Genomic DNA, 11,737 nt, shown 5'->3' on the forward strand with positions numbered 1-11,737 from the left:
CCCTGTCAACACTTAGCACTGCACATATTTTTGGATATAGCCATCCTACTGGGTATAAAGTGGTATCTCATTGTGACTTTAGCTTGTTTCCCTCATGACTGATAGTGTTGAAATCTTTTCATATGTTTATTGGCCACTCTTACATCTTTTTTAATTTAAATTTATTTATTTTAATTAGAGGCTAATTACTTTACAATATTGTATTGGTTTTGCCATACATCAACATGAATCTGCCACAGGTATACACGTGCTCCCCATCCTAAACTCCCCTCCCACCTCCCTCCCCATACCATCCCTCTGGGTCATCCCAGTACACCAGCCCCAAGCATCCTGTATCCTGCATCGAACCTGGACTGGCAATTCATTTCTTATATGATATTATACCTATTTTAATGCCATTCTCCCAAATCATCACACCCTCTCCCTCTCCCACAGAGTCCAAAAGACTGTTCTATACATCTGTGTCTCTTTTGCTCTCTCACATACAGGGTTATCGTTACTGTCTTTCTAAATTCCATATATATGCGTTAGTATACTGTATTGGTGTTTTTCCTTCTGGCTTACTTCACTCTGTATAATAGGCTCCAGTTTCATCCACCTCATTAGATCTGATTCAAATGTATTCTTTTTAATGGCTGAGTAATACTCCATTGTGTATATGTACCACAACTTTCTTATCCATTCATCTGCTGATTGACATCTAGGTTGTTTCCATGTCCTGCCTATTATAAACAGTGCTGTGATGAACATTGGGGTATACATGTCTCTTTCAATTCTGGTTTCGTCGGTGTGCATGCCCAGCAGTGGGATTGCTGGGTCATAAGGCAGTTCTATGTCCAGTTTTTTAAGGAATCTCCACACTGTTCTCCATAGTGGCTGTACTAGTTTGCATTCCCACCAACAGTGTAAGAGGGTTCCCTTTTCTCCACACCCTCTCCAGCATTTATTGCTTGTAGACTTTTGGATCGCAGCCATTCTGACTGGTGTGAAATGGTACCTCATTGTGGTTTTGATTTGCATTTCTCTGGTAATGAGTGATGTTGAGCATCTTTTCATGTGTTTGTTAGCCATCTGTATGTCTTCTTTGGAGAAATGTCTGTTTAGTTCTTTGGCCCATTTTTTGATTGGGTCATTTATTTTTCTGGAATTGAGCAGCAGGAGTTGCTTGTCTATTTTTGAGATTAGTTGTTTGTCAGTTGCTTCATTTGCTATTATTTTCTCCCATTCTGAAGGCTGTCTTTTCACCTTGCTTATAGTTTCCTTTGTTGTGCAGAAGCTTTTAATCAATATAGTGAAAATGAGTATACTACCCAAAGCAACCTATAGATTCAATGCAATCTCTATCAAGCTACCACTGGTATTTTTCACAGAACTAGAACAAATAATTTCACAATTTGAATGGAAATGCAAAAAACCTCGAATAGCCAAAGCAATCTTGAGAAAGAAGAATGGAACTGGAGGAATCAACCTGCCTGACTTCAGGCTCTACTACAAAGCCACAGTCATCAAGACAGTATGGTACTGGCTCAAAACAGAAATATAGATCAATGGAACAAAATAGAAAGCCCAGAGATAAATCCACGCACCTATGGACACCTTATCTTTGACAAAGGAGGCAAGATATACAATAGAGAAAAGACAATCTCTTTAGCAAGTGGTGCTGGGAAAACTGGTCAACCACTTGTAAAAGAATGAAACTAGAACACTTTCTGATACCATATACCAAAATAAACTCAAAATGGATTAAAGATCTAAATGTAAGACCAGAAACTATAAAACTGCTAGAGGAGAACATAGGCAAAACATTCTCTAACATAAATCACAGCAGGATCCTCTATGACCCACCTCCCAGAATATTGGAAATAAAAGCAAAAATAAACAAATGGGACCTAATTAAAATTGAGGTTCCTTTTTCATCTTTTTTTTCTGACAAATACTTATCTCTCCAGAGAGCTCTGTAAGCTTCTATCAATATATATTTCTGGTAATGGTTTGACTTTATACATGTGTGATATTTCCATAAAAAGTGAAATTTTATTTATTTTGTTGGAAAATTAATTCATTGCAGCCCAGAAGATTCTTCATGTGCAAAACGACTCAATAAAACAAGCTCAACTCAGAGTTGGATGGATTGTGCCCTTGTTAATTTTGTCATTCCCACAATCTATAGGCTTGTTTACTTCACTGAGATATTAGCTTAATAACCATGTCCTCAATAGGGACTTAGAACATATCCAAAGGGTGTGAGTTAAGAAAGTGCTGATTGCTCACTTGTGGCTGAAATTTGTATACAGATTAGAAGGTGCCTGGTCATCCAGACAACACAAAGGAAAGACTGTCCTTGAAAAGTCCAAGTAACCTTACATTCATTTCACTCAGTGTTCTTCCTTACAGTGAGTAATTCACTGTATTACATTATATTATATCAAACTATTATAAGTTTGATCAGAATTTATTAGGCAGCATCATTTCTTTTTCCAGGTTGTCCTCCAAATATGAAAATATTATTTGCAGTCATAGAACATAAATTAGTAAGTTATTTTACTGGTGGCTAAGATGAATTTTCTCTTAGACGAACACACTATGGACCCTTGGTAAATATTTTTTTAAATACTAGTAAATATTTTCATAAATATTTTCATAAATGCTAGTAATGGTATTTGTGCATGTGACCCTAGGACAAAGTGAGGCCAGTTGAATCGCACAGGAACTCATATCAAAATTTTTTTTAAGTTTAGAGAAAGAAAACTCTATAATGCAAAGGGACATAATTTTGTTGAGCCAAAGGAGAACATTATCTTTGGGTCACTTTGCTCAGGAATAGAGACAAGAATGGCTCCAACAGAGTAAAAGTTCCTTTCCTGACTCAGGGCCCTGCAGTGAGGTCATTTGTGAATGAACTGGAAAGACAGGAGCAGACTAGTGACAACATTTCTCACACACACATACCGAAGAATGCCCAAAGTGGTGCTGTGACCGCCACACAAACCATGTGTGAGCAGATACGGGCCTTGGAAACAAAGTTCAGTCCATCCAAAGAACTGTGCTGATTCAAGTGGCCTCACGGAAAGCATAAAATACAGTTCAACCTTAAATCAATGTTACATTATACTCAACTTTTAGTTCAATCTCTACCCTTCCACCTTACCCAAGAACCTGATTTTAAATGACAACTTCAGTTTGGATTTTAATACTCCTTCCAGTGAACTCTTTCATGATGGAATTTAAATGATCAAAAGCAAACAGACCCACAGTCATTAGCCCACGTCCTTCTTGTGGCATTTGGGGCTGCAGGTATGTTTCTTTTTCTGAAATCAATGGAATAGACTCACAACATTCTGATTTTCTCTTTGCCTTAAAACAAATTAAAAAAAAAAAGCCTAATGTACATTTCTCACACATAAATTAGATGCTAATCTTAGAATATATAAATATTAGAAAATTACCTGCATATCAACTAAATCAAATTCTTCACATCAAGAAAAGTGGTGGGTAAAACAGTCTTAGAGCTGCCTTTAGTACTTTCTTGACTAATTTAATTGATAAGAAGTAATCCTAGAAATAACTAGCTAGAGAGTAAAAAAGTTTTATTGTAAATGAAATACACTATTATTTTAAAAAATATATAGAACTTACAATCTTTAAGGTTTTTCCCAGAAATTGATTTTATCCTAAATATCTACACAACTGGTCTCTCCTTCCATTTTGTTAAAACTTATTCTTTTGTAGTACACAGGAAATTCTTATTTTTTTCTTTTCACACACTGACCCAAGTATAATTCTTGACCTTCCCATCATTTCAAAAATGAAAAAAAAAAAAAAAATTCACATGCAAAACTATTTAATTGCAACTAAGAGAAGAATATGGGAAAAAAACCCAACTTATATTCATAATAGAAAAGACATTATAAATCTAAAGCAAATTAATAATACCAAAATGTTTATCCTTTAGAACCAATGTGCTTTGTTACATTGAGCATGTCAAAATATGTGGTATGATTTTAAAGAAACTAAAATTTCCTGATACATGGTGCACACATTTCTAAAACATATTGCTCAAGAGCATTCATGAAAACTAAGGTTTTCTTTTCCTTACAGTACATTCTGACCCAAGTTTTTTCATAAAAGGCATCCTCCAAACTTTCAGATTGAAAAGCAAGACATTTGCTCTGTTCCAGTTCTCCTTTAACCACAGAAAATATAAAGCAGTGACTAAACAGTTACAGTGTCTATTCCCTCAAAAGAAAAAATAATGGGAGAAAAATTACGCTTTAGAGTAAAGCAAAAAAGAAAATCCTAAGTAACTTTCCGAGAATTTCTGTGACCCAGGCCTCCATTTTACGAAGTGTCATCTTAACATTTCCTGGTGACTTTTCTCCTTTTACCTTCGTAGGACATCGAAGTTCTAGGAACACAGCCAGAAACAGCATCACTATTCCTAGTCACAGACTTTCTTCAAAAGAGCGCTGAAAGCTCAGATTCTAACCTAACTCGGTGGTTCTCCAAACCTGCCTGCACCTCAGTACTATCTGGGAAGCTTTTGAAAAATGTAGATGCCCTGGACACACATCCTAGCAATTCTCACTCAATATAACTAGAGGGAGGCTGGGAAATCTGAATTTTTTTCTAACACTTCCCAAATGCTTCTGATCAACCAGGTTTGGAAATCACCCATGGACAGAAGAGCATGGTGAGCTACAGTCCATAGGGTCACAAAGAGTCAGACACAACTGAAGTAACTTAACACTGGACAATACTAGTCAAGTGTCACTCTACTTACTGACAAACTAGCCACGTTCAACTTGATACTAACAGACTATATCCTCATCTTGAACCTCTCTTTAATAATAATCAGTTGAAAAGATCCGAATATCCACTACCCACTTATATTCATGACTTTATCAAAAAATGTTGTTAAAAAAAGAAGGGAAATCAGATGTTTTATGATATTCTCCAGATTTCAAAATAGTGTCTACTTTTCTTTTCCAAAGAGAATTTGAACTGTAAAATTATCTTTTAAAAGGTTACTTTATAAAAATTAGCAGTATGGATCTGATCTTAGTGACTCTCCCCCATCAATCCTATAGGTCCTCCAAGATTTTGTTTGGGATCTGGAGCTTAACCCAAACTTGTTCTATTGCCTTGTCCAAAGATTTTGAAAATAAACATTTTGCGTATCATTACCTAACATTTGGCCTAATGAATTCGAACGTGCCAATCTAGAATCAAATCCAAAATTTTGAAGTAAACAAAGTGCTACCTAATTATCCAACAGTTAGGTACGTCCAGGCATCCAGCTGGTGTGGTAGAAAGGACTTGGTTTCTGGAATTAAGCTGATTAAGGAATGTATCTTGGCTTTCCTGCTCAGCATCTCCCACGTAACTCTTGGTAGGATTCAAAGATTTTTCAGCTACAATTCTATCTGCAGAGTGGGAATGACGAGAGCAGCTTTATAGTGTTATTTTGAAGATTAAATGGGATAACGTACAGAAACTGCTGTGTACTTAACAAGAGCTCAAGAATTACGAAGACTCAGACTCTGGTATCAGGGAAACTTGAGCTTTCGTTCCAGCTCTATCTCTTGCAGCATTAGGAAATTCCATAAATATTCTAAGTCTCAATTTCATCACCTATAACATGGACATAATAGTAGTACCTACTTGACTACAGCCATGAAATTAAAAGACACTTGCTCCTTGGAAGAAAAGCTATGACAAACCTAGACTGTGTATTAAAAAGAAACATCTCTTTGCCAACAAAGGTACGTATAGTCAAAACTATGGTTTTTCCAGTAGTCATGTACAGACATGAAAGCTGGACCATAAAGAAAGCTAAGCACCAAAGAACTGATGCTTTCAAATTGTGGTGCTGGAGGAGACTCTTGAGCGTCCCATGGACTCCAAGGAGATCCAACCAGTCCATCCTAAAGGAAATCAGTCCTAAATAGTCATTAGAAGGACTGATGCTGAAGCTGAAGCTCCAATACTTTGGCCACCTGATACAAAGAGCTGACTGACTGGAAAAGATTCTGATGCTGGGAAAGATTGAGGGCAGGAGGAGGAGAAGGGGGTGCCAGAGGATGAAATGGTAAGATAGCATCATCAACTCAGTGGACATGAATTTTAGCAAACTCCAGGAGATAGTGGAGGATAGTGGAGCCTGGCATGCTGCAGTCCATGGGGTCACAAAGAGTTGGACACAACTTTGCAACTGAACAACTTCTTTGAATTATTGCAATGAACAGTACATGTAGAGTATTTCATGTATTCTTCCATGTTGCCAGCACTTAGTAAGCATCATTAACTGACAGCTTTTTAATTCTATTTTCCTCCTCAACTTGCATTCTAAAGATTCAGGAAGAAGTTTGGATTTGCAGAGATACAGAGGATCTCAATTCTCTTTTCACAGATGAGGACATTGAGGCTAGAGAGACTAGGTGGCTTGCCTAAAGTCACACAGCTAATCTGTGACAGAGCTGGATCTAGTTCCACATTATCCTTAGCAGATATAGCATGCTACATACTATATTGACCTCCCTTAACAGAGACCAATACTATTTGTAATGAACCTACATCACTCAGAAAACCACTAGTTTCCCTCGTGGCTAGAGAGTAAGTCTCGATAGTCAATTAAAATAAATGCAACCAGATCTGTTGCATTTTATAACTGTCTGTTATAAAATACTATTATTCAAATGTAACAACATAACTCTGGATCTTCATTACTGAGTAAAAGCCAAAGAATGACTAAATTTTGTTAAGAATCCAAAAGAGGCATTTTTGTACTTTTTTCCCTAAATGTACAAGAATATGGACTCTCTGGAGTGGTCTGCTCATTTTGGAGATATTGGCTGCATATAAACAGAAAATAATAAACTCTCCTTGTCTACCAACAACTGGAAAACAAATCCCCAAGGAGCACAGTGAGCACTCTCAGTATGATCGATGACAGATGTACAGTCGGGAGCCACTTTCTATGCTCCGAGCAGAGGAAAGGTCCACAGAGATGTGAGCCAAAAAAAGCTGTGCATAAAACTTGAAAAGAGGGCAATGCATATCCTGTGGTCCCTTCGGACTTTTTCTTTCACTGACAGAGGATTGCAACCTAAGTGGTTTCTGGCCACAGCAGAAAGCAACAAAAGGCTGCATGGCTGATTTTTCTTAAATGAAAAGGAAAAAAAAAACCAGAAGGGTTTATGCTCTTTAAATTGTACGGTCCAGATGGTGTTTTCCATCCTTCATGCTCCTTTGGTTGCGGCTGTGTCTTGCCTATGTCTTTTGTGGCAGGACACACTCACCAGTCAGCAATTTCACCACTGCTTGGGTCCAAATGAGCTATGGAGAAAGAAATTAGGGTGAGTGGAGAGGCCACAGCTGGGAGAGATCAGCCACACTCAACAGGCCTCTCCCACATACATAAACAGAGCAGCCCCGGGAAGGAGCGCAGAGAAACAAAATACTGAGGTTTAGAGGGTAGTGCTTGAGGCCTGCAGAGTCTGTATAACCACAGGACATGCACCTATAGGTTCTAACCCAATTGCTGAAAATCCCTGAGTGTCTGTGAAAAGGTGGCTATTAAATGTCTCAGCCGAAACATTCAAATGCTTTTTGATACCACAAAATATTTTTTCATGCACTTAAGCTGTTTCTTAATACCTAACTGAAAGGAGAGACTCATTTAGTAAGTTTATTCTCATGTAGGAAAGTGTCTCTAATAATGAACTGTGTTTGCTGGGTTTTGAGTTCCTGGCATAGTTTTAAATCTCTATCTTCACTGCAGGTCTCAGCTGAAAATTTCTAGGATTTGAAATTCATGTGGACCACAATCCTACCCTATTTATTAGAAGAAATATTAAAGAATGTAGCATGTCTTCCACAGCATACTGCATTTGCACCTGATCTGTAAGAGGGAACTAATGCCTTTAGCAATGGATTATGGCTTTTCAAGTACCACTTTCCTTGCATAATACTGCAATAAAAAAAGAAAACATCCAAATGAGATATCAGCATTTTTTCTACAGAGTGAAGGAAATATTTCTAACTCCATATTTGTGGTTTATGTTAAGCCACCTGCTATTGAAACACTAAGATTTCTTTTTTCTTTTGCCCAAAAGCAAAGGGTCACCCTTCCATTTCTCTTTCTCTATGTCAAGGAGAATGCATGCCAACTCAGTCTCCTCCTACATGAACAAAATCCTGTGAACAAGAAACCCTTCACCACAGCTTTATCGGCCCAGGATGTTTTTATGATGTGTAGTCTAATTGGGTCCTCTCCAGGAAAGAACACTAAATTTAAATTGTGGCCTCCATCAACAGCAAAAGCAAAGCAAAGTCAGCTCTGAGCAGCATTTCCAGTGACTGTTTTAGAATAGGTAGTTCTTGAAAACACTGGGCATAGTTTCTAAAACTCAATTAATTATGGGGCTTACTTTTTAATCTTTATCTTCAAAGCTATTAGAATGATTTTTTAAAAGTCCACTCATATGCTTCTATTAGTAGTTGGAATATGCTGATTTTCTGGAAGACAAAATGTTTTGAGAAATAAAGTTGCTCCTAACCTTGTGAACAGCAAACCTATGTCTAGAGATTTATTCCAAATTAGAGATACAAATATCTCTGCAACTTTTGAATGTAATGGTGACACATAAACAACAGAGTCAGTGTTCAAAAGAAGAAAAAAAGGATCATGTCAATTATGGGATAAAATGGTTTCAAGAATGTTTATTAATATTGGAAAATATTGTGAGAGAGTTCAGTTTTTCAAATAATACAAGCTACAAACTTGGTCTTAATGTTTTAAGTATATATTTATATATGTGTGTGTTTATATGTACATGCTGATTTATATCTATATATACAAGTAGAATCTAAGAGTGAAAGAAAAAATATTATTTTTGTTCTCTACTTTAATATTGCCTGTTATTCTGAAATTTTCTACAATGAGCACAGATTGATGTTAAAATTAGAAAAAAATAAATATAAAAAAGTATGTTAAAAATTTTAAAATTGGATATCCTAAAGAATTTAAAAAGCATGCATCTTGGAACTAAAAAAAAAAAAAAAGAAATCCCATCTGGCCTAGTTGTTTTTTATTAAAAGTTAATGTGTTTTTTCAGATGAAGCCCAGAGACCTTAATTGATTTATCTAAGCAAATGGTTTGACGATTCCACCTATACTTTTAACCGAAAAAGAAAATACAATTCACTTATCATAAGAAAGCCTAAACGTGCTACTTCAAAGGCCTCTACTCGCACACCACAGCTTTCAAGTTTCTTCTGGTAACCAAGGAGAAGTTCTAAGAATTGAGATAAATACTAAAAACCCGTAAAGTGATACCATTAGAGTCAGGTGTGTCCCAGGGATTTCCACGTCACATACAATGGAATGATCAGCTCAGCAGTGGTTCAGAGGAGCCTCATTGGGCACAAAAAGGACACACAGCATGCATGGCTGCTTGTACCAAAGCAGTGCCATTTTCATTTGCTTACTATAGTGGGTCTCAGTTTAGATCCCTCCAGAAGAAAACTAGGATCTGGATGCAAGTATTTTATTTGAGAGATGAACCAGGAAGTACTGTGAGGGGGGAGAAAAAAGGGGAGAAGAAGGACCACTTACAAAGGTGTGCCAGTGTGGACAATATCTCTGTAAACAAACAGGAATCCACTTGGATGGGAACCCTCTGAGAGACTGTGAAATACAGCCTAAAATTTCTTCACTGCAGTGAGCCTATGAGAAAGGTGGACTATTTATCCACCAACTCTTGTACCATACTGATTGAGGGTCTGTCCTGGAATGTTAACTCACTAGGGTGTGCATGCGTGCATGCTCACTTGGTCTTGTCTGACTCTTTTGGATCCCATGGACTATGACCCACCAGGCTCTTTGTCCATGGAATTTTCCAGGCAAGAATACTGGAGTGGGTTGCCGTTTTCTTCTCCATAACTTACTGGTACTGGATCCCTAAGCAACTAAGCACTGCTGCGAACTGCCCTCTATTGTTGTGAGTAGTTACAGCCAAAATGTTGTGCCAGATTTTTCACACTCAGTATAATTGGTCCTACATCCTTGAATGAGTATCCATTTATAGATTTATGTGGACTATAGATACAGATGGAGAGAGAACCATTCTTCATATATAATGATATGCATATATATGTTTGTGTATTTATATGTATGAATAAAATAATTAGCTCACTTCTGCTTCATATAGATTGTTGAAGAAAACATGCAATTTTACTACTCCTACAACCTAATAAACTTATTAACTTATCTTGGTGATAGATGATACGATGATAGTAGCAAAGAGTTAAGAGTGAGAAAAGGGATAGAGGAAATAAAATTCTGAAACGAAACCTATTCTGAAAATCCTGTGATTGCCCATCATTGAAGTCATTTTGGAAAAATAGCCTGTGGGTAAAACTGTAAACACCATATGCTTTTGAGTATTGAAGTGTTGTCTAAGAAAATTTCTGGGGGAAAAAAAAAACCTTCAATCTCAAGATTATTTTGAATTGGCAGATTTGGATATTTTAATAACCCCTTTCCTTTAACTAACCTTGCTGGTTCTGCAAATAGTTATTTACACTAACTAAAATGAAGGCTACAAAGAATTTATGTCTTTATTGAACTTTATAAATTTCATACTTATTGGGAAAGAGGAGCTTATGGGGGGGGAGCTATATTTTTTGGTGTTTCTGTTATTAACTCACTCTGACCTTTCTGTGTCTGAGATTTCTCCTACAAACCCAGGTAAAATGGCGCTATTTGCCCTCTAAGTTCAAGTTTTAAAACAGTTATAAATAAAACTAGATATTGTAAAACAAAAACTATGATATATCCAAAGGTAGATCATATTTTTCATTTTTAGTTCCCCAGTGATTCTTAAAAAGATATGTAAAGAGCATCGCAGATGAATGAAAGCTTCAGCATCATTGTGTGGCATTAGTACTGAGTCACAGTAGAACCCTTAACAACATGGTGTAAAGGCAGTAGAAAGGAGTTGGCTATCATGATCCATACCAGTGTTTGATTAGAATGATATAGTATTTGTAATTAAGCATGTTCTAATACTACATCAGAGGGAACAACCAGAAGAAATAATATAGAATCCAAAATGCATTTTCACACAGCGTTAGCATGTACATCACTCAGCCACACATGGTTTGGGGGTTGTATAAATTTTCTTTCTTTTTTTTTTTTTTTCTTTTTTTCTAGGACCAACTCTACAGGAGGGAGGAGTTACTCCACTCTCAGAGGTGCAAAACACTGCCCAGAGGTACTCAGCCACAACACCAAGACAGTGCTGAAGTCAGACCTCAATAAAGGCAGTGCTTGCTCTTCCAACAGTGTAACACCATCTGAGGCATCACGCTAGCCTGGATAGCTGACAACTGCTGGATGATGTATAAATTTTCATGCATCAGTTTGAGTAAGTTTATCAGTCATGGTGCTTTCAGCCATTGAACAACTATGTCATGTGCAATTTAATGAGGGTATAAAAATGCTTAACAAAAAGTGGTTTACCACTAGTTAATATAGACTTACATGAACAATCATTTCCTGAGAATGACTATTAATCAGACAAATAGAACTCCCACAAATAGAACTGCTCTGTGATTTGGACAAGTCCTTCAACCACTCTGATCTTTAGAAACTTCACACAGAGGGCATGGATTGGTTGCCAGTGCTCTTCTCACACTAATGCTTTTGAATTATTACTTAGTGCATTTGCTTTCA

The 11,737-nt window shown here is 36.9% G+C and overlaps 1 non-coding gene across 1 annotated transcript; it reads right to left on the bottom strand.

Annotated features, from left to right (window-relative positions):
* Positions 1 to 11,195: 11,195 nt before the first annotated feature.
* Positions 11,196 to 11,399, bottom strand: LOC112448599 (small nucleolar RNA SNORA74). Its single transcript, XR_003036982.1, has one exon. It is a non-coding gene; the product is annotated as a small nucleolar RNA SNORA74 (small nucleolar RNA).
* Between the last annotated feature and the right edge of the window lie 338 nt (positions 11,400 to 11,737).

This window comes from Bos taurus, chromosome 10, assembly GCF_002263795.3.
Source record: "Bos taurus isolate L1 Dominette 01449 registration number 42190680 breed Hereford chromosome 10, ARS-UCD2.0, whole genome shotgun sequence".
Taxonomy (NCBI): Eukaryota; Metazoa; Chordata; class Mammalia; order Artiodactyla; family Bovidae; genus Bos; species Bos taurus.